The sequence below is a fragment of the Amblyraja radiata genome, chromosome 12, assembly GCF_010909765.2.
Source record: "Amblyraja radiata isolate CabotCenter1 chromosome 12, sAmbRad1.1.pri, whole genome shotgun sequence".
Lineage (NCBI taxonomy): Eukaryota > Metazoa > Chordata > Chondrichthyes > Rajiformes > Rajidae > Amblyraja > Amblyraja radiata.
The window spans coordinates 7,261,763-7,284,068 of NC_045967.1; positions in this window are offsets into that span (position 1 = coordinate 7,261,763).

Here is a 22,306-nt window from a genome sequence, read left to right on the forward strand (position 1 = left end):
GATCTTCAGGTAGTAAATCTCTGGAGAGAAGGAATTAATTCTCTCCAGAGATGCTGCCTGTCCCGCTGAGTTACTCCAGCACTTTGTGGCTTTCTTCAACTTGAACCAGCATCTGCAGTTTTTTCCCGCACTGTAAATCTCTGGAGTTCTCTGCCCCTGAAGTTGATAGAATCCAAATTACTCGATATATTAGATAGGTAAATATTTGAAATAATTTTTGAAATCATGCATTTAGTGGTTTACATGTTAATGGGTTACTTGTGAATTTGATTTGTGAACATCAATATGCATGCAATATATTTCAAGCAAGTGGTTCAATATTACAATGTGAATTCATTAATTGGATTAAATGGAACTTCACCCAACCATTAAAACTTATTTCATCCTCCTACTTCTCAGGGAAAGCCCCATTTCAGGGATAGACCTGTTGTGTCCATCCATCACCTTAATTCTTAATAAAAAGCAGTAAAATGTAATAATGATTTCCGTATTATCTGACATCTTGCTTGGGGCTGCAGGCAGAGAAAGGTTGCTTGACAGAAAATACACTCACTTCTTAACTTTGATGAGTCAGACTCACGGAACTTGACAGCATGAAAACAAGCCTTTCGGCCCATCCTGCCCATGCTGACCAAGTTGGCATTATGGGCAAGTCCCATTAGCCTGCAATTGACCCATCTCCCTCTACCCTTCCTATCCATGTATCTGCCCAAATGCCTTTTAAAATTCGTAAATATACCCACTGCAATGTCTTCATCTGGCAGACACTTTTATGACACAACTTTATGGCAGAACAGGATTTTCCCCTATCCCAGCTATGCTTTTGTGCCCGAAGCTGTTTTGTTTGGGCTCAGGACGCTTACATATATTGGTGGGGAACTTGGTAATTTCACGAGTCAATTTGGAATTTGCTGTAGCCAAACAAACAAGAATAGGAAGTCTGCTCTTTTGTTTCTTCTCAAATAAACATGTTGCGAGTCTTTTTGTGGTTATCCCCTTCTGTGTGAATAGTAGATGCAGGAATCTAAAGGAATGTAAGATTATAGAAAATATGGACGAGGCAGTGATTCCTCCAGTTGCTTTAATTGATGAGGTGGTGGTTAAAGGAGCATGAGCTACCCCAACAGAACCAATTGCAACACCATTATACATTTATATAGTACCCTAGCAAGTGAGAAATAGGAGCAGGAGAATGGTGGGCTATTCCCAGCATTCAACAAGATCATCTCCCTCGCACACCATTTTTCCAATGGAATCCACGGATGCATTAATTCCTTTAATATTCAGCAATATATCCTGTCTCGGTTTTAAAAACAGTCATTGTTTGTTCCACCAGGTTCTCCTCAATCATTGTGCCTCCAGGGTAGAGAGTTCTGTGGGGTTCACGGTGGCGCAGCGGTACAACTTCTGCCTTACAGTGCCAGAGGCCCGGGTTCGATCCTGACTACGGGTGCTTGTCCGTCTGGAGTTTGTACGTTCTTCTCCTGACCGCGTTAGTTTTCTCTGAGATCTTCGGTTTCCTCCCACACTCCAAAGACGTACAGGTTTGTAGGTTGATGGGCTTGGTATAAATATAAAATTGTCCCGAGTGTATGTAGGGTAATGTTAATGTGCGGTGATCACTGATCGGTGCAAACTTGGTGGGCCAAAGGGCCTGTTTCCACGCAGTATCTCTAAACTAAACTAATTGCAAAGATTTACTTCCACTGAGGAAATTTCATCAATTCAGCCCAAAATGGCTTAATCTCATATTTTGACTTTGTGATTCCTAGTTACAGAATCCTTCTTAAAGGTCCAACATACCTCATCACTGGTTTCCCTGTTTGCAACATCAAAAAATACTGACAAGTTTAATCAATCTTATTGAACCTTATATCTTTCTCATAAATCTACATACACTATATTATTATTTTTGTAAAGGCCCTGTCACTATTTCCTTCATTATTTTCTGTACCATTGTCAGGCTAGCTGCTCTGTAGTTCCACATTTCTCTTTCCTCCTATTTTAAATCGAATGCTTGCATTGACTGTGTTCCATCTGTGAACAATTACTGGATTCTGGGGAACTTTGTAAGATGAAACATTTTCCACAAGGTTTTCTCTTTTCTATGGGGACAGGCAAAATGTCTGTTTAGTTTCTCTGCCCATTTTTTTATTCCCAATATAATTTCTGTCCATAAGTGATAAAGTTAAATTTTCCTAATTTGGTGAAAGTTTTTACATTCCATTTTGTTTTGTGCTGAATTCTACTTCCCCTTTCCTTTACAGTTTTTTTGTTCTCCTTCAATGAAATCCAATTACCAATCCTTAGACATCCTCATGGAATAATCATTTTCCTTTATCTAATATGATATTTAACTACTCTGGTTAGCCAAGGCTAGACCACTTTTCCAGTTGGGCATTTGTGCCATGTAGAGATATTTACTATATTTACATTTTTGAATGTAAGCTATTGCCCATTCACTATAAGAACTTATGATGCAGTTCCCAAATTAGCCATAGGCAACGCCTCAAAAATGTAGTATAACTTGCTTTGTTTACATTTAAGATCCTGTTTTCAGATTGAACTAAATCACTTTAACCTTGAAATAAAATGCTATCATGATTACGCTCTTCTAAAGGCCCCTTAATCACCATGATTGACCCTTTCTCATTGTATTGTACTCGATCTAAAATAGCCTGTTTACACACTAGTTCCTCAAACTCATAAGTTGGTTTGAAGTCGATGTATAGTTTGAAGTTACCCATGATTAATGTATCACCCTTGTTACATGTGTCTTTATTGTGCTGGTCGGGGTGGGAGATTGCAACCTTCATGTGGTCCACCCTGTTTCGACGAATGCAATCAACCTGGCGTACACAAACAGAAGATCAAACAGAACAAGTTGTCTTTAGGCTGTGCACGCCATACACAAGAAGAAGCAGATTGTGCTGGCTTATGTTTTGGGGTTAGTTTCATTTTTAGTTTAGTGATACAGCATGGAAACAGTTCACTGAGTCCGTGCCGAGCAATGATCAGCCGGACACCAGTTCTATCCTACATACTAGGGACAACTTGCAGACGTCAATTAAGCTGCAAACCTCTACGTCTTTGGAATGTGGGAAACCTGAGCACCCGGAGAAAACCCGCGAGGTCACAGGGAGAACGTACAAACTCTGTACAAACAGCAGGGTCTGACACTATGAGAAAGCAACTCTACAGCTGCGCCACTGTACCACCCATTGTTTCAAGACATATATATCTTTATATGCTTTGTTGTCACTTCCCCTCACTAACAACGATCTATTCTACATTTTCCATGATCCTCATCCCCTTTGATATATTGTTTTCACACCTTACCCTTACATATCTCTGTGTCTCTCCCTCCCCTGACTCAGTCTGAAGAAGTGTCTCGACCCGAAACATTACCTATTGGGTGTTGGATAGTGTTATCCTTCTGTATCGCTTCTGCCGCCTCCGTCTGCGCCGCCTCCCGCACCGTCCGTTCGGTATGGTGATCCACTCGGACTCCGCTGGGTGGGTGATTTCTGGCGGGATATAGTCGTTGTGGGAGCCTCTTACGAACTCTAGTTCGCTACACAATGTCCCAATCCTTAAAAGGTCCTGCCGGTTGTATGTCGAGTCGCAGGTCCACAGACAGACGGACAAAACAGACAAAAACAACAACATCCACACGGGGGAGAGCAAAGCCGCTGCATTCAGGTGCGCCGCCATTTTCCAACTTAATTCCAACAGAGAACACTGGGGAAGCAAAATGTAATTCCAAGAAATGCAACATTCTTTTAAAATTCTTTTTAAATACTTATTTATTATTTTTACTAATAAGTGTACATATGTGTCAATGGTTCTCGTGTTTGTATTTTTTAACCGGAGGAGATGCAATGGAATTTCGTTGCACAGTATTGTGCAATGACAATAAACGTATTCATTCATTCATTCATTCATATGTGGGGATCGCTGGTCGCTGCGTACACGGTGGGCCGAAGGGCCTGTTTCCGCTCTGTATCTCTAAACTAAACTAAACTAAAAGGGAGCTGAACTTATAATTCCAAAAAATTCCATTCAATCAGCATCAGCTTAGTGAAGTAAATTAAATAAATTAAACTACAGATGTTAGAAGTCTGAAATAAAGCAGGAAAATGTGGAAAACACTTAGCAAGTCAGGCAACACACAATGAAAGTGAAACAGAGCAGATGCCTCTTTGGAAACACTGAAAAAGAGTACGAACAAGTTAAGTTGACATTGCAGAGATAGATGGTGGTGGTGAGGATGGATAGGCCAAAGGGAATAGGTCTGAAATAGTGAGGTCAGGGTTGCCATGCAGATAAAATATTGATGAAGTAGTTTAGTTGTTAGATTAGTGAGACAATAGACAATAGGTGCAGGAGTAGGCCATTCAGCCCTTCGACCCAGCACCGCCATTCAATATGATCATGGCTGATCATCCACAATCAGTACCCCGTTCCTGCCTTCTCCCCATATCCCCTGACTACGCTATCTTTAAGAGCCCTATCTAACTCTCTCTTGAAAGTATACAGAGACCACAGCCCTCTGAGGCAGAGAATTCAACAGACTCACAACTCTCTGTGTGAAAAAGGGTTTCCTCGTCTCCGTTCTAAATGGCTTACTCCTTATTCTTAAACTGTGATCCCTGGTTCTGGACTCCCCCAACATCTGGAACATGTTTCCTGCCTCTAGCGTGTCCAAACCCTTAATTATCTTATATGTTTCAATTAGATCCCCTCTCATCCTTCTATATTCCAGAGTATACAAGCCCAGCCGCTCCATTCTCTCAGCATATGACAGTCCCGCCATCCCGGGATTAACCTTGTAAACCTACGTTGCACTCTCTCAATAGCAGGAATGTCCTTCCTCAAATTAGGGGACAAAAACTGCACACAATACTCCAGGTGTGGTCTCACTAGTGTCCTGTACAACTGCAGAAGGACCTCTTTGCACCTATACTTAACTCCTCTTGTTATGAAGGCCAACATGCCATTCGCTTTCTTCACTGCCTGCTGTACCTGCATGCTTACTTTCATTAACTGTTGAACAAGGACCCCCAGATCCCGTTGTACTTTCGCTTTTCCCAACTTGACACCATTTAGATAATAATCTGCCTTCCTGTTTTTGTTACCAAAGTGGTAACCTCACATTTATGCACATTAAACTGCATCTGCCATGCATCTGCCCACTCCCCCAACCTGTCCAAGTCACCCTGCATTCTCATAGCATCCACCTCACAATTCACACTGCCTCCCAGCTTTGTGTCATCTGCAAATTTGCTAATGTTACTTTGAATTCTTTCGTCTAAATCATTGACGTATATTCTATTCCTTTTCTAGGGATGCTGCCTGTCCCGCTGAGTTACGCCAGCATTTTGCGTCTATCTTCGGTGTAAACGAGCATCTGCAGTTCTTTCCTATGCAAAATTATTTTCTGAACTAAGAATCTCATGAGCAAGGTAATGATAAAATTCATGGAAATGCTTTCAGGAAAGCCTTCAAATGGAATAACAATTATATAATTCTAGGCACCAATATTCTCATAATTGTGTTTACAAAATGCAGTGTCCACATTCCCATGGATTCCAAATTATTGCAGTACTTTCTGGTTTCATGGACGATATAATTTCCTGTCTTTAAACCCAGTCCTATCTGAACATCTGCGGTTTAGATGGATATCAGGCTTTAAATTTCCTGTTTATTATCCAGAAAATGGTTCTCACCTCTTTTTCCTGCAGATCATATCTGCGTCTCTTCATGATGATAAATAAATTGTATCGATTCAGAATGATAACTCACCATAGCTAAATTAAATATATATATATGAGACGTAATGGGGGAAGGAGTGTCAATTCCTCCATCTGGTGGCAAATAAAGTCGTAACAATTTAGATTTGGTAGAGTTTGGGTCCTATCTCAAATGAACAACATTGGGGCAATTGGAAAGTAGGAAATGAAAATCAGAAACTGCAGGTGCTGGAACTGTTGGAATCAAAACAGAACATTTTCAGCATGTCAGATGGTATCTATGGAAGTCGAACCCGTTTCATTTTCATTTCAGGTTAATCTTGGTCAGAGGATAATGAACACTTGTATCGTGACATGTAGAAGTAAGGCACCCAGTGTTGAGGACCACTTCATTTTCTGTCAAACGATTGCACATTACGTTGTGGGGAAACCAGGCTCATGTAGAATAGTAACCATGAGACTCCATAGATTTACCATGCTGTTGGATGGTTCATTTTAAGCCAAAATGTGTCCAGCTTTGCCATTAAAAAAGTAATCTTAATATCATAATAGTTGCCCTTTCATATCAGCTTCTACCTTGCACTTAAAGCCTATGTCATACAATCTATCCAGTTTTGACCTGATCAATTGATTTAGATTTTCTACTGAACTTACAAGCAGACCAGATCGGTCAGGATGATCAGGAGACATCACTGCATGAGGGTAGTAGGTATCATACGATCAATTGAGATACCTTCTCATCCGCAGCCGTTGTGGGAATTATACTACGATGAACAAACTTAGATCTAGCAGAAATCCTCAAAACTCTTCAACCAAAATCAGTCTGCCAAGACAATGCCCTGGTGTGCACAGAAGTTAAACAGCAGTGACTGGCAAATGTGTGGATGACACAGGTCTCAAAATCAGAAAAACAAAATGCCTAGAAATTGGATTACACAGTGCGTTGGTTTCATTATGGTGCGATCCAAAGTAGATTTTTCTAAAATAAGTTGCGTGGAATGAAGTGTGTCTATCTGGAAATGCGGCAAAGGGGTTGTGATTGTGATCCACATTAGAATACCTGACATATTCTTGTCATCAGGTACCCAAAATGCCATCAGATGATTCATGCCAAAATAACGTTTGAAACCAAAGTTCCAGACATTATGGAAGCCTCAGGAGAATTGGGACCACAGCAAACTCCATTCTTCCTTTATAAGATCGTAAGAGATAGGAGTAGAATTAGGCCATTCGGCCCATCAAGTCTACTCCACCATTCAACCATGGCTGATCCACCTCTCCCTCCTAACCCCATTCTCCTGCCTTCTCCCCATAACCTCTGACACCCGTACTAATCAAGAATCTATCTACCTCTGCCTTAATTATATCCACTGACTTTGGCTCCACAGCCTTCTGTGGCAAAGAATTCCACAGATTCACCATCCTCTGACTAAAGAAATTCCTAATTTCCTTCCTAAAACATCCTTAATTCTGAGGCTATGACCTCTAGTCCTTGACTCTCCCACTCGTGGAAACATCCTCTCCACATCCACTCTATCCAAGAGTTTCACTATTCTGTACATTTCAATGAGGTCCCCGCTCATTCTTCTAAATTCCAGCAAGTACAGGCCCCGTGCCGACAAACTCTCATCATTGGTTAACCTACTCATTCCTGGGGTCATTCATGTAAACCTCCTCTGGACCCACTCCAGCACATCCTTCCTCAGATATATATTTCTATTTTATTTATTTGGAGGGACATTTTTCTCACTTTGGTAGCTCACAGGAGAGCCTTGGAACTAAATATGTGTTATTCCAACAAATCTGCTCAGCAGCACATGGTGAAGTCATCACAGAGTGCTTGTTGCAACCGTTTAGTTGCAGAGCAGTTCAGTCCCTCAGTAGTGACTGGGCTGGTTGCTCTCCATCACTGTACGATTCTGGACAGCCATTGCAGGCCACACAGAGATGTCTGGGGACTAAGAGGCAGTAGCTATTGGATTGGCATAACGCACACACAGTGATTAGGATCCAAAGACTTTTATTAGCAATACAGCACAGATAACTTCATCTTAACACACAGCTCAAGACTGGGAAAGGGAAAAGGGCTTTCTATTAAACCAATGGGCGGAGCCACAGAATGACTCATAGCATGAGTGACACTGATCTACATCCTCCCTCTTAAAGAATTGAATGTCAGTACAAAACCATTGACTAAATAAGGCATGCATAGTAAATGATAATAGGCTGGAGGCAAGTCAAACGTAGCCCGGGTACTTTACGGTGCGTTTGCAAACACGACCAGTACGTGTGCGATATAAACCATCTCCGTTTTTCGCCACCGGGAACAGAGTCGGTGGTATAACTGGTGGCGGAGATTGAAACGGCATTCCCGGTGATGAAACAGGGGACTTTGGCACAAGTGGAGGAGGCGTCGCCATTGGCAGAGCAGCCGTTTCAGAAGCTGTTGTTGTGCTGGTACAGGCGGGCCGATGCCGCTGGACGTGGATGGAAGCACACTTGTACGGTCAGGGTAATACAGAGGTGGAGCCGGCACATTCACAGGCAGGATATGTTTCCTTTTACGTCTGTAGGTACCGCCATCAGCACTGACCAAATATGAGCGTGGCTCAGAGGCAGTTCCACAAATCACACCGAAATGGTCATGACATTTGTCTGTTTGCAAAGGAACCACCTGCCCCTCGGTTAATGGTGGCAGCGGCCTGCTTGTTTTATCAAACCACTGTTTTTGAATGTCACGCTTTTGTTGCAGCCTGGACTGGACTTCCAATGGTGGGACCACCTGCTTTGCTTGTTAATCGACACAGGTGCTCGGTGTCACGTGATGTCTTTATCTGAATTGAAAAAAATACGAAAAACAGAGACTATCAATCCTACGGCTGCCTCCCTTCTCCCATTTGCAGGAGGTCCAGCGCACCCTATAGGTTAAGTCGAGTTATGATGCTGTCTTGACTCACGTGTCCATAGCCTGAGTTTCTATGTTGTTCGTGAAAATGTGCCATCCCTGCTGGGCGTTAAGGCTTGTCACGACCTGTGACTGGTTACTTTCAGTGCTTCTTTTTGTCATCTGACTACAACTTGTGACTTTACTCAACAAATCCTGACACAATCCAAAACTTTGTTTAACGACAAGCTGGGCAGGTTGCCTGTCAAGTACACGATTACGATTAACCCTGAGGTACTTCCAGTTGTCTGTGCAGCACACAGAATTTCCCATGCTATGCGGGGCCGTGTTCAAAGTGAACTCGACAGAATGGTGTCTCTAGGTGTAACTGCCCCCGTCGCTGACCCCTCAGATTGGGTCTCGACCATGGTCGTGGCAACAAAGAAGAACAAGGATGAAATACGGATTTGCATCAATCCCAAGGACTTAAACACAGCCATTAAACAACCACACTATCCCATGTGCACCATGGATGAGATTGCAGCGCAGCTGGCTGAAGCAACTGTATTCACAGTACTAGATGCCAAGAGTTCATTCTGGCAGATTCCGCTGGAACGCAACTCCTCCACGTTAATTCGGGTGATACAGATTTCTTCGCATGCCATTTGGCATAAGCTCTGCTAGTGAAGTATTTCAACGAACTATGGAACAATTATTTGCAGGTTACCCATGCTCCATTGTAGTAGATGATATCCTTGTTGCTGGATGAACTATCCAAGAACACGATGCTAATCTAGCAAAGCGCCAATGCCATCAACCTCAAGTTAAACCCTCAAAAATGCTAATTCAGAGTAAGTGAAGGCCATGTGTACGTAGGCCATGTGTTCACTAAAGACGGCCTAAAAACTGATCCGCAAAAACCAATGCCATCAACGAGTTACCAGCACCCACAGACATGCATAGTCTGCAGAGATTCCTTAGCATGGTTAACTACCTGAGTGAATTTATTCTGAACTTCAGTGAAATATCAGCCCCGCTGCACCAGCTTCCCCACAAAGACACTGCTTGGGTCTGGCACGAGCAACAGCAGAGGGCGTTTGACATTCTTAAGCAGCAAATGTCTTGTGCCCCTACTCTCGCTTATTTAGATCCCACTTCTGACACCATGTTGGATTGACTTAACTCACACAGTGATTAAGATCCAAAGACTTTTATTAGCAATACAGCACAGGTAACTTCATCTTAGCTCAAGACTGGGGAAGAAAGGGAAAACAGGCTTCCTATTAAACCAGTGGGCGGAGCCACAGTATGACTCACAGCATGAGTGGCACTGATCTACAGTAGCTTGTGAGGTATACACTGCAAGTTTTCAAAGACATAACATATCTGGATTTCATATGGGCAATGTGTATGCAGGCTTAGGTTTTCCAACGCTGTAATAATACCAACACCAAAAAGTCTGATGGCGTTGATGGTGTGTGTAGGAAGGAACTGCAGATGCTTGATTACACCGAAGATGGACACAAAATGCTGGGGTAACGCAGCGTATCTGGATAGAAGGAAAGGGTATGTTTCGGGTCAGAAGAAGGGTCTCGCCCCGAAACATCACCCATTCCTTCTATCCAGAGATGGTGCCCGTCCCACTGATTTTATATGTCTATCTACAATGCTGGTGATGTTCTGTTTTGGTTTCATGCCTTGACTGCCTCTTCCATGGAAGTGAAGTTAACAACTCTCACCATGTTTACCACTGTGTTGAGTTCAGACATATTTCTCAGTTTGCTGCTCAATGATTCACTGAAGAGGTTATTTCAGCTATGTACACATGAAGCCACAAGTTCTATTACTTTGCTTTCAGTGAGGAGAAGCTTGCATTTTCACATTGGGATTTGCCAGCATTGCAGCTTCCCATCAGGGTAAACACTCAACTGCAACCATAAAGGTTTCATTAAATAACCCAGATCTTTTCACTAATACAATGCATTTCCAGGCCTTAACTATATTTTAAAAATCAACTGCAGATACTGGTTTACAAGAAAAGACAAAGTGCTGGAATACCTCAGCAGATCATGCAGCATCTCTGGAGGACATGGGTATGTTTTGGGACAGGCGGCTTCTTCAGACCTCAAATATCCGGGTTCTTGTGGATTATGAGAAGGATTTTCTAAAGTTCAACACCATGGTTCCTGGCAGGTCCTTTCACCTCACAATTAAAAGCTCCAGGCTAGCAAAAACATGTACTACTCTTCTGAAGCATTTAATTCCTGAATCCATCCACATTTTTATTGTGTAAATTTTCTATTGCTTGTGACCTTCATCTACAATTCAGGCAGTGTATGGTAATTCAGACAAGCAACCCAACAAAGCTGAAATAGCAGCTTCAATTGTGAAATGGATCCATATTTCAAATGGGTTAGTATTGTTTTATTATTGTTATATGTATTCAGAGAGTGAAAAGCTTTGTTTTGCATGCTGTCCAGTCAAATGCAAGTGCTTAGTTGAATCATCATCCTACCACAACCAGAGAGCAGTGCTGAACTGCTATCTACCTCATTGGTGATCCTCAGACCGACCATTCCTTCTCTCCAGAGATGCTACCTGTCCCGCTGAGTTACTCCAGCATTTTGTGTCTACCTTTGGTTCCTGTCAGGGCCAGTTTAAATTCAAAACTTTTGCTGAGACTTTGCCATGCAGCAAGCAAGAAAAAGCATTAGTCCTTAAGGCATCTAGGAAACCAGACGGGCACAGAACATGCCATGGCTGCTATGGAGGAAGAGGAGGAAGAGGGGGAAAAAGAAAGGGCTCCCAGATTCATATAAAGGGAGATTGAAGTGGTCGTGTCAGGAAGTTTGGTGCATTCCAAAACATTATCAATGCGAGTTGCTGTCCACTAAAAATACTTGCCTACACACAATTATCCAGAGAGGGACACTCACACTGACTGCTAGTAATCCAGTCTCCCCATACGTTCCTTGAGCTACTAATCTTCCTCTGGTGACTTGGACTATCCTTGATCGGACATTGCTGGCTTTACCTTGCGCTAAGCGTTATTCCCTTATCTTGTATCTAAACACTGTAAATGACTCAATTGTAATCATGTATTGTCTTTCTGCTGACTGGATAGCATGCAACAAAAGCTTTTCACTGTTTCCTCAGTACACGTGACAATAAACTAAACTGAGACCTGCACCCATATGTTGCCTCCACATAGAGGTTAAACATCCAAAAGTAGGGTTACAAAGAAGCTACTTAATGTCCTTTATTTCTTACATTTAGGCTAAAGTAGTGAGGACAAAGAAGGGAAGAGATTGAACTTTTTTTCGCCTTCCATCACAGTGAGGAATGTGGAGGAGTCACTGTGGTGGATGTTTATGTTAAAATGTGTTTTGTGTGTTCTGTTGCTTTTTATTGGTATGACTGTACGGCAAATGAAATTCCTCATACGTTGCAAAACATACTTGGCTAATAAAGTACGATTATGAATAGGATTGCCAACCAGATAATAAATCCCTCTAACGCACCATCTCATGAGTCTGGAGATGAATCACTTCATGGGTAAAAGAATCAAGTAGTCACACTGAACCTCATAGCTACAGGATGAATGAAAGGTGCTAACTAAAGTCGTTAACACCCATACATTGATCAACAGTAAACATCTTCCTTATTGCAAATGCACCATAGAGACTACAGGTACTGTGTAATTCTTTTGTTTTGATTTTGAAGGGTTTGAGGAAGCCCACTCCTCCCTCATGACAGCACCTGGACAGCAACCAAGAGTAGCAGGAGAAGATGATGTCAGACAGATGGACAGGAGGGGGGATTATAGAGAGAACAGGAAAAAGGGAATGATAATGATAATTGCACATGGCATCCAACAGCATATCCCAGCCGATAGCATGTTGAGGGATGAACTAGTTAGAGGGATTATGTGAGAGGGATGCACTTTAAAGGGAGAGATATTAGGTACTAATATTAGGCTGCAGTCTGGCACAACCTTGGGAAATCTAGTGTCAGAACTTGTTTCTACATCTGTCCTGCATCCAAAACCAGGAATAGGACCAGCACTGGGTTGCTTTCATGACCAGGTTTCGGTGGATGCAAAAACAAAAGTAGATTCTGATAAAATTAAATCAACGCACTAAATGCTGGAATTATTTGCCAGGTCAGGTAGCACCTGTGAAGAGAGAAACAATATGTTTCAGGTTAATTTTATCAGAACAGTGATGGTGCACAGTGGGATGGTTTGGGTTTGGCCATGCCTGCCTGATCAATTGCAGGCAACGAGGTATTCCACCACCCTGGTCTCACAGTAAGTTCTATGGATCCAGAATAACGTTATCTTCACATGGGAGAGGAGGCACACTTCTTTGCAACGAATCCCAAGCTTCTGCTAAGGAAATTGTCACACAGGGCCTGCAAGTTCAGGTTTAATGGAGGCCATACAACACTCATCAGTTTCAATGTTGTGTCATCCACATCCATGCAGAATCGTGTCTCTGTCACCAGGGATCCACAATGTCCACAACAAGCAGAGAGATGCCATGTCTGAGAAGCTTGCTGCCTTCCAGCGAGCAGAAAGATGCCGTAGAAGAGTATATTGCAGAATGCAGCATGACCCAGACAAATGCTGTCATTGCAGGTGCAAGAAGCGCGTGGATTTTAAAACCAGTAAGCGCTGCGATTTAAAACGGAGGGAAAAAGATTTTAAATGAAAAAACCGTCCAGCTCAGAGCCCTCAGAGAACAATCTCAAAACTGCTGAAAACCCAGAAAACTTAAGAACAGACCTCTGAAGTGGATTCTGGAATGGCTACAAGGGCCAAGACTGAGATGGCTACTAAGGAGAAAAATGAAATGGAGGAGATAAAGAACTCGGTAAGAGAACTGAGAAAGGATATTGAGGCTGGAAACTCAAAAATGATGGAAAATATTAATGTTAAATTGATGGAAAATATGTCGAACATTAATGCTGGTAATCAAAAAGTTATTGACTGCATTGGCATTATACAAAAACGAATTGATGATGTGCATGAAGAGCTAATGGGGAGAATTAATAAAGGGGAAGAAGAATCTAAGAAGAAGTTTGAGGATGTGCATGTAATAGTTTCTTCACAAGTAACTGCAATGAAAGACATGGAAACAGTTGTTGATCAAATGGCTGAAGATATGCAGGGAATGAAGCTAGAACTAGACAGCCTCAAGAGTCAACTGGCGAAAGTCTCAGATAAATGTCTTGATCTCGAAGCTCGCTCAAGGCGCCAAAATTTACGAATACTGGGAGTAACTGAAGGAGCAGAGGGAAATAACGCCCGTGAGTTCACTGCCAACTTAATCAAAAAGGTACTCAATTTCCTGTGGAACCGGAAATTGAAGTGGCACATCGAATACCTAGGTTTAAGCCAAGATCACAAGTAGATCCAGCCCACCCACGACAGATCAGTCAAACTTCGGGACATTTCAGCACTGGAAGAGCTGATGAAAAAAATCAAATATGGAGTGAAGATGACCTTTGGAAACGACACTATCAAACTCCTCCGGGATTATCCCTATGAGATCGTGCAAAAGAGAAGAAAGTTCGCACAGACAAGACAGATTCTCCATGGAGTTAAAGATGTCAGATGTGGCGTTTTTTATCCGGCCAGGATGCGCATTACTTTCAAGGGAAAAGAGAAAATTTTCACTAATTCGGACGCATCTTATAAATATGCCCAAGAGATTGTGGCAGAAACAGAAGATTAATCAAGGCAGCGGGACGATATGGACAATCTCTTTCCTTTTATTACTTCACAGAGAACACCTGAAGATAAGGGAAGAAATACTATTCTCTAAAAGTTTAAAATGAAGGAGCATTTCCACGTGCGCCGGTCTAGACACCTTATCTCTTTTGGACGCTTTGGAATTCAATTCAAGGACATTCTTTGTTCAAAATGAAGGAAAGACTGATAAGCAACGCAGAGACGAACAGCAGAGCCGAATGTGGAAAACATCACAAGGATAAATGGCGGTTTAAGATCTTAAAACAGCTTTACAAAATATAGAGAATTAACAATAATTAACAATACTAATATAGAAATATAAATGGAAACTAACTGAACTATATAATGGGCAAAATGTAATAATGTAATAATGTGCTAAAAAGACTGACTAGCACGTAGATAGAGAAAACAAATTTTAGAATTAAAATAGATAATACTGAATGTTTAAGTGTTATGTTGTTTGTGTGGGGAAGGGAGGAGACTCAGGCACCTGGCATAATTCCAGGAGCCTGTTTCTGGTTAACCCTTACAGCTAACAGCTTACTATTATCAAAAGTATAACTAATTATAAATAATTAGTAGATGAAAGTGTTAGATAAATAAATTTCACAGTAGCTGAACACAGATATGGTAAGTCTGAATGAAATATATATAGTAGTGTAATAGGGTGAAATATAATTGATTTTGAAAGGGTACCGCCCTCCTAGGTTTAGAGTAATAAAAGGAGCGGAACTAATAGTACAACATCAACTTCGGAAGTCGAATAGATGTCGAACCCCACAGACGCGTGGGACACGCACGACAGTGTCGAATACTTCAGACACTGTAATTTTACTTGTTCAATTTTTTTTTAAATCACAATATGTCACTACTATGTGTTTTTTTTTCAAGGAAAATTGCAAAAGGGATCTACCAAGGAAGTTAATAATATAAACGCCCCCCAAATATCCAGAGTCCTGAGGTATGGATGCACCGTAATAAATAAGGGTATAAAAATCAGAGAAAATGCAAGATGATAAACAAAAGAAAATGGGAGGAATCACATTGTGTAGCTGGAATATAAGGGGTATTAATGAACCAATTAAAAGGGGCAAAATACTAGCTCAGTTGAAATCATATAACACGGACATTACTTTTCTACAAGAAACGCACCTTAAACATCAAGATCAGATGAGATTGAGGGCGAATTGGATAGGCCAAACATTTCACTCCTCATATACTTCGAAATCCAGAGGTACCGCAATCATTATTCGCAAAGGAATACCATTCAAATCAAAGAACATTATATCAGATAAGGAAGGGAGATATCTTATAGTTGCAGGAGAGATCCATGCTACGCCAATCACCTTGGTAAACATATATGCGCCCAATTTTGATAATCCTCAATTTTTAAATAAAATCCTGAATATAATCGCGGAATTTAACTACCAAAATGTTATAATTGGAGGAGACTTCAACTGTGTTTTAGATCCGTACTTAGATAAATCGATGCAAAAACAAAGAGGTAATATGAAATCTAAAACTAGTGAACTCTTAAATACATATATAAAAAATACAAATATCGCAGACGTCTGGAGGATCGCGAATCCGACTGTAAGGGAATACTCATTTTATTCAATGGTACACAAAACATACTCACGTATAACTACTTCTTAGTGGATACAAAACTAATCCCTTATACTATGAACCCTAAATATTACACCAATACGATTTCAGATCACTCCCCGCTAACTTTCGTTCTAAAATTAGAAGGAATGTCTACGAACAAATCGTTCTGGAGGTTTAACTCGCAAATTTTGAAAGACCCACAAGGGAGTATATATCTAAAAAAACAGTTGGACCTATTTTTTGAGACAAACGATACACCAGATATATCGCCCACTTTATTATGGGAATCCTTCAAAGCATTTATTAGAGGAGTCATTATCTCGTATCAAGCTTTTCAAAACAAAAAGAATAAGAATGAACAAAGACAATTAGAAGAACAAATCAGAAAACTAGATATAGATAATGCTAAAGATCCAACTATGGATAAACATAATAAAATTTTAATACTGAAATTTAAGCTAAATCAATTATTATCAGAGAAGGTTATAAGATTATTCCAAATCACAAAACAAGAACATTTCGAATTTGGGGATAAACCCCATAAACCACAACTGAAAAAACGGGAAAAAGTTCATGCAATTTTAAAGATTAAATCAGATAGAGGGGAATTACTAACACTACCTAATGATATCAATAAAAGATTTGCTCAATTTTACAAGAATTTATACACATCATAAACGTTAATAAACAATAATAAAGTTTCAGAATTTTTGGACAACTGTAACCTTCCAAACCTAGAACTGAAGGAACAAGAGGAACTGGGAGCACAAATTACATGTAAGGAAATAGAAGACACAATAAACTCACTTAAGAATGGAAAAACACCAGGACCAGACGGATTCAGTAATGAATTTTATAAATGTTTTTACGACATAGTTACACCACGTCTACAGAAAATGTATACATACGCATTTAAAGAACAAATCTTACCTGAAACACTAGCAGAATCAACGATCACATTAATACTTAAAAAAGATAAAGATATAGAAGAACCAGGCTCATATAGAGCTATTGCTTTGTTAAATACGGACCAAAAAATATTAGCGAAAACACTAGCTAGAAGACTAAGTCAATATGTTAGTAAATTAATAAATGAGGATCAAACGGGATTTATACCTAAGAGATATTCATTTAATAACCTGAGACGTCTGCTTAACATAATGCACTCTCACAAACCTCAAGAACAAGAGTTAGCTATCATTTCATTGGACGCAGAAAAAGCGTTTGATCAAGTAGAATGGGATTATATGATTAAAGTATTGCAAAATTTTCAAATGGGAGAGAACTTCATCGCATGGATAAAATTATTATATAACAAACCAGGGGCAATAGACAAGGATGTTCATTATCACCGCTGTTATTCGCTCTGGTAATTGAACCTTTAGCTGTAAAAATTAGAACACACCCAGATATTTACGGTTATAATACAAAATATTCAAATAACAAAATATCCTTATATGCAGACGATGTATTACTGTATATCACAAAACCCCAAATCAATATATCAAACATATTAAATCTAATTGAGGACTTTGGATCTTTCTCAGGATATAGAATAAACTGGAACAAAAGTGAAATTATGTCGATAAAACCGAAAGACTCAACATATCTCTTGAAATTCCCCTTTAAAATAGCCACAGAAAAATTTAAATATTTAGGAATTGAAATCACTAGAAACTATCACGCTATGTTTAACGCCAATTATAGCCCCTTACTTAAGAAACTAAATAATCTAATCAAATTCTGGAAAACGCTCCCGATGTCTTTAATAGGTCGACTAAATGCTATAAAAATGATCTTTCTACCACAAATCCTATATTTATTCCAATCAATACCTATATATCTTCCAAAAAAGTTTTTCAAAAAATTGGACTCAGACATTACAAATTTTGTATGGGATTATAAATCCCACAGAATACAAAGAGCACACCTTAGTAAACCAAAAGAGATGGGTGGTCTAGCGCTCCCTAACTTTATGTACTATAATTGGGCAGCAAATATTAAAAATATGATTCACCTGCTGGACAACTCTGCCCAGCAGGTGGACTGGATTGTAATGGAGAGAGAGGACTGCTCTCCGTGTAATATAGGAGCGACTCTCCTCTCACCAATGAATCTGAATAACAAAAATTACAATAAAAATCCAATGATACATAGTACAATTAGAACTTGGAAACAAATAAAACAGAATCTAAAATTAAGAAATCTATCTCTTTTAATGCCAATAGTCAATAACCCGTCGTTTAAACCTTCTACTATAGATAAATCATTTACACAATGGGAAAGAATAGGAATCAAAACGCTCGGAGACTTGCATGAATTAGGAAAATTATTATAATTTCAACAATTACAACTGAAATATAATTTGAAAAATAATCAATATTTTAAATATCTTTAAATCCGTGACTATCTGAAAAAATACACAAAAGACTATCATAACATGTCCCCAGACTTATTGGATGAAGCCATGAAGACAAAGGCTGAATCAGCAAACCTAATATCATACTTATACAACATTATTTTAAATATAGAAATACCTACAACTGATGGTATTAGAAGAGACTGGGAACAAGAACTAGCTATAAAAATTTCAAGAGAGCTGGGATAAACACTTACTATATGTGCATAAATGCTCGATCAACGTACGACATACTCTAATTCAATATAAAACATTACATAGACTATATTATTCAAAAACTAAAATAAATAAACTTTTCCCCAATGTCTCACCCATTTGTGATAAATGTCAGTCACAAGAAGCTACCATAGCGCACTCTTTTGTTTTTTGTATAAAAATCCAAAAATTTTGGAATGAAATATTTGAAATCTTCACAAAATCATTTAAAATAAAACTTGTACCAAAAGCAGAATGGATCATTTTTGGAATATCAGAAGGTAACCCCGAATTAAACGTGTTTCAAAAGAACTTACTTAATTACGGGCTAATAATGGGAAAAAAAGCTTATACTCAAATTTTGGAAAAATGCTCCAATACCGACAATAAAAATGTGGATTACAAACATGTTCGAAACACTACACTTGGAAGAGATGAGACTCCTCCTAGCAGGCAAAGCAGACCACTTCCAAAAGATGTGGTCTGCATTTATGGAACTATTACAAGCATAAGGTGCAATAGTAATTTAAAATATAAATGGTACCAGGATTAAAAAAAAACAAAAACACGGTTGGTATATCCTTTTTTGCGAGTTTTGTGTTACAATAGAGCGATTGTTTTTCCTTTTTTTTCTTTTCTTTCTAGGGTCTTGTTTCCTTTCTTTACTTCCTTCTCTAACTTCCTCCCTAAGGGGCTTTCTTTTCCCAACACTTTCCTGCACCTTCACGGTTCTTGCTCACTTTCCTTACTTCTTTTATTTCTATCTTTTCTAAAGCTCGAAAAACAAAGTGGTATAACAAAATGTAATAAGATATATCTGATGTGTAATATTGTAATTTACTGTACTTCTAATAAAAATAAATAAATAAATAAATTAAAAAAAAGAGGGATTATGTGAGAGGGATGCACTTTAAAGGGAGAGATATTAGGTACTAATATTAGGCTGCAGTCTGGTACAACCTTGGGGAATCTAGTGTCAGAACTTGTTTCTACATCTGTACTGCATCCAAAACCAGGAATAGGACCAGCACTGGGTTGCTTTCATGACCAGGTTTCGGTGGATCCAAAAACAAAAGTAGATTCTGATAAAATTAAATCAAGCACTAAATGCTGGAATTATTTGCCAGGTCAGGTAGCACCTGTGAAGAGAGAAACAATATGTTTCAGGTCAATTTTATCAGAACAGTGATGGTGCACAGTGGGATGGTTTGGGTTTGGCCATGCCTGCCTGATCAATTGCAGGCAACGAGGTATTCCACCACCCTGGTCTCACAGTAAATTCTATGGATCCAGAATAACGTAATCTTCACATGGGAGAGGAGGCACACTTCTTTGCAACGAATCCCAAGCTTCTGCTAAGGAAATTGTCACACAGGGCCTGCAAGTTCAGGTTTAATGGAGGCCATACAACACTCATCAGTTTCAATGTTGTGTCATCCACATCCATGCAGAATCGTGTCTCTGTCACCAGGGATCCACAATGTCCACAACAAGCAGAGAGATGCCATGTCTGAGAAGCTTGCTGCCTTCCAGCGAGCAGAAAGATGCCGTAGAAGAGTATATTGCAGAATGCAGCATGACCCAGACAAATGCTGTCATTGCAGGTACAAGAAGCGCGTGGATTTTAAAACCATAATCTGGTGGAATGATGCAAAGCCCAGAAACCCTAACCCATAAAGTTGGTAAAGGGGAAATTAAGTATCATCAACTCTAATTGCACTGTATATGAATAGGTTTAGCCTTCAGTTTACCCAGGAACAATCAAGCCATGCTAAGTTTTTCTGATGAAAAATAATCAAATTATTCAGGTGCTTTCACCCAATATAACTGCTTGTATAATTAGAAATATATTCAGGATTTTTAACAGAGAAGAGGGAAAACAAGACAATGATGTGCACTCACCTTTATTACTAGAACCATATTTCAGTACATGCCAAATCAGATCAGGAACTACTGCCAGAACGAGACAAAGACTCTCACAGCATTTAGTTAGATACGAGGACTTGAGGATATTAGGATGAATGCAGAGAAGATTTACGAGGATGCTGCCAGGACTTGTGGGCCTGAGCTATAGGAAGAGCTTGGGCAGGCTAGGACTCTTATTCTTTGGCGCCCAGGAGAATGAGGGTTATTCTTAGAGATGTACATTAGGGGATAAAATGGGTTAATGCAGTCTTTTACCCAGAGTGGGGTAAAATCGAGAACTAGGGCACGTAGGATTAAGATGAGCGAGGCAAGATTTAATAGAGGGGTAGCGTTATCACACATAGGGTGGTGGGTATATGGAACACTCTGCCAGCTGAGGCCGTTGACACAGGTTATGTGTAAACAACATTTAAAGGACATTGGGACAGGTACATGGATAGGAACGGTTTAGAAGGATATGGGCCAAACGTGGACAGGTGGGACTAGTGTAGATGGCGCATTATGGTTGGCAAAAGCAAGTTGGGCCAAAGGGCCTGTTTCCGTGCTAAATTACTCTATGAATTGTTGTGGCATAAAAGTGTATGGGCCAAGTAGTGGGCAATTGAAATTAGTGTAGATGGGTTGTTGGTCAGCATGGATAAGCTGTCTGCTCCACCCTTTCAGTTGGCTATCTTTCATCAGGTGATGCTGTAATTGTCTATTAATGCATCAAATTAAAACTGACAGGAACAGTGGGTTGAAGAGCGAGTTTCCAACTTATGAGATGTACAGAGGTTGTCAGAGAAACAGCTTTTGGTCAAATTTTACCTCCAAACGCTAGGAATGATTTTAAATGTTATTTCAATAACCTCATTTCACCTCACCTAAATTACAGACAATTTAACAAGTAAATATATTCTAACATTTAAAAAAAATTGGAGGTCAAAGACCATTACTTCATTTTGTTTAAGAAGGAACTGCAGATGCTGGAAAATCGAAGGTAGACAAAAGTGCTGTAGAAACTCAGCGGGTTCGGCCCGAAACATTGCCTATTTCCTTCGCTCCATAGATGCTGCTGCACCCGCTGAGTTTCTCCATTACTTCATTTGCTGTTTTCAATTTAATAATAAAAGCTTAATTAACTAGCATTAGTCTTCCACATTGTACTGGACATTACTCAATATGAAATTAACATGAATGTTAATTCAAAATTAGCAGGTAGCCTTAGAAAATACCACAAATAAAAACTAGTAGTTTCCTCCCACAGGCTGCATGACGCTCAAGTTAGAGAGGCAGAAATCCAATGTGACTATCAATGAAGTCATTAGTGTGTTTAATGCCAGAGGCAGGTTGAAAATTTAAAAGTTGTTAAAAGCAGTCTCTCAAAGGAATGTCACGTGGATGGCTTGATAGTCCTAAGCGATGGGGAGAACCACATAAATACAAAACACTGGAGCAACTCAGTGGGACAGGCAGCATCTCTGGAGAGAAAGAATGGGTGATGTTTCAGGTCGAGACCCATCTTCAGACTGAGTCAGGGAAGAGGGAAACAAGAGATATGGAAGTGTAAGAGGACTACGGGATCCGCGGTTTCCGGGGAGGAAGCGGCCGCTCTCGACATTTCCAAGCCGCTGAGGAGTTAACACCCATATATTGATCAACAGTAAACATCTTCCGATGCTGGAGTTCCAGCTTTCCGGCAGGAGGGCCTGAAAAACATCGGACTGGCTGCGGAGGCCACAATGGGCCCGACTACGGGTGAACAGGGAATGGGACTGGACTTTGCT